The sequence below is a fragment of the Triticum urartu genome, chromosome 5A, assembly GCF_056163025.1.
Source record: "Triticum urartu cultivar PI428250 chromosome 5A, HENAU_Tu73, whole genome shotgun sequence".
Taxonomy (NCBI): domain Eukaryota; kingdom Viridiplantae; phylum Streptophyta; class Magnoliopsida; order Poales; family Poaceae; genus Triticum; species Triticum urartu.
This window is the reverse complement of record NC_141877.1, coordinates 45186115-45188695: the sequence shown is the minus strand read 5'-3', so window position 1 is coordinate 45188695 and position 2581 is coordinate 45186115. Positions and strand designations below refer to the sequence as shown.

At 44.9% G+C, this 2581-nt stretch overlaps 1 pseudogene across 1 annotated transcript; it reads left to right on the top strand.

Annotated features, from left to right (window-relative positions):
• Window positions 1-262: 262 nt before the first annotated feature.
• On the top strand, window positions 263-1770 carry LOC147967890 (splicing factor U2af large subunit A-like; annotated as a pseudogene). Its single transcript, XR_015603208.1, has 5 exons — window positions 263-421; window positions 567-611; window positions 727-789; window positions 896-1096; window positions 1254-1770. The product of XR_015603208.1 is annotated as a splicing factor U2af large subunit A-like (transcript).
• Window positions 1771-2581: the final 811 nt, after the last annotated feature.

Below are 2581 nucleotides of genomic sequence, written 5' to 3'. Positions count from 1 at the left end.
TTCATTCCACAATATAGTGTTGGGCCCGATTCCATTCAAATTCAGTGGTATAATTTTCGCTCCCGCCGCAGTCGATCTCGTTGGTTAAATTTATGCTTAAATTTAGATCTCGAAAAACGCAGGCGCACCAGATTGTGAAATGGAGGGACTATCAAATATAACTGTTTGCACCACCGTGTCCGAGAAATACAAAACACAACCGACTCGTATCTGAAATCGGGCCCCCAACGTCATATCATATTGACAAGAACAGCCCAAATTCCCCGTCTCCACCCAGGGCCGGGGCGATCTAATTTTAATCCCACGCGATCCGATCGACCAAGCTGCTCACGAACATACGGAATCGCCACCGCCGCCGCCGCGTCTCATGGCCAACCACGGGGATCTCTCCCCGCCGACCGACAGCCGCTCCCAGCAGCAGGTTCGCATCTCCCGCCGTTTCCTCGCATACTATCGGTTGCTTTCACTCCCAGGGATTTCCCCACGGGGAGAAACAAATGCGTATATCCGCTTATGCTAGCTTGAACATGATGACATATTCTGACCTCCAATTTTGCATCTTTCAGCCGATTCCAGTCTTGTACCAGTCACGGTACGCCAAAACACCTTAGGTATACATACATACATACATACATACATACATACATACATCTTACAGATATGGCTTGATTCCTTTAATTCTTCTATCTACTTGTACTACTGATATGATATTTGTGCGCGCTGCAGGGCACTCCGCTTTCCTTTGTGCTCTACTACACGCCACTTCCTCCAAGTACTGCCACTCCTCCGGTAATTCCTACTAATTCACCACCTCCTCTTGTTCTTTCACGTGTCCAAGTTCAAGAATTTGTTCAGTAGGATCAGTTTCTCACCGACGATCTATCTGATTAAGCAGAGCCCCGTGCACGAAGATGGAGCCACAAGGGTGCTCTGTTTGACCCGCATGTTTTCACCCGATCGGCTCGCGGACGATGTGTATTACCGCAACTTCTGCTGGTGGATGACGGTAGAAGGGCGGAGACACGGTGGTAAACTGGTGAGAGCCGTGGTCCCACGGCCTGACCCCAGCGGTGCTCCGGTCCCCGGAGTTGGCAAGGTGAGGGACTACAGTTTAGTCTCTGATTTATACTCCCTCTGTAAAAAAATATAAAAGTGTTTAGATCATTACTGGAGTAGTAGTTTATTTCGACAGAAGATGAGGTGAGATCTCGTAACAGGGGGAAATTAATCAGCCTTTTTGTATTGCATTGCAGGTGTTTCTCGAGTACGCGGATCTCGACAGCTCAACACATTCAAAGACGATGTTGCACTTGACGTGGTTTCGCGGGAGGCAGGTGATTGCCGTGTTCTACCCTGAGGACAAGTTTGCTGATGGCAACTACGACGGATAAAACGTGATTATTCCCCTGTGTGTGGCTTTTATGCTCGATATGCTGTCAATGACATTGAGCTATGGGCTCGGCGGTTTTGCTGTCCTCACCGCAGTAATGTTGCTTGGAACCATAGATCAGCCGCACCTATACTCGGTGCCGTACATCGGCTCACATCATGTTCGGGATTTGTGCCTAACGCCCATAATATTTTATGACAAGAATCATCAACCATTGTTTAATAGCCCTAGTGTTCCTAATAAACCTACTGCATGGAGAGTGCCATAAGGAATAAAATAGAAACTTTGCATCAGTGCATGTAGTTTTCTCCATGCGGTCAGCACTGTTCAACATTTTGTATTGCCTTATTATGTGCAACATCATTGTTTTTGTTTTTTTACATGTCTGTGCATCAACATGGTTATTTGGGTCATCTATATCTTTTGAATAATTTCTTGAAAAATAAAATCGTAGCAACAAAAGGATAGAGATGGTTATGTGAAAGCACATGAAATCTTTCTTTTTTTGACAGCACAAGAGTTCTTTTCTTCTAAGAACGCAAAAGTATCCTTTTTGATGAAAAAATAACATGAACACACACAGAAACATCGATGTACCATGCGTACACGGTAGCCATTCTATAAATAAATAACCAAAAATATACTAATTGCTTTATTTGTATGGGACAACCAGGAGGGGAAGCAGCACTGCTTGGGCCCACATAGATTCAAAAAAGAAAGGGTGTAGGCCTGGTCCCTTCTAGAATTAGCTTAATCTTTGAAGTTTGAGTGATAAGCTGGTGTGTATCCCCATGAAAGCAGTATTAATCGAACGGCATCGAGCGTGGGTGCAGGTGGACCATGGTCCTGAATCTCGCCTCTCGTCCTCACCGATAGGGAGGCTCTCCAATCGGGGACAAATTTCATAATTTCCCGCCTAAGCGGGCTGTAATGTTTTCTTTCTGTTCCCCACCTTGTAACCTGCTCATGATGGCCTCGGCCTAACATTATGTATGCCTCTTCCAGTTGCCAATATAAAAAACGGTGGGGAGCCTGTGGATAAATTTGTGCTGTTACTTTGAAAGTGGCAGACTCTTGAGTACATATAAAATGAAAGACTCTTGAGCTAAACTTTTCAGTTTCATCAAGGTCACACAAAGAAAGTTGACATATTTTTTGAAGGCAGCGAAAGTAAAGATATTTGAAATTTGT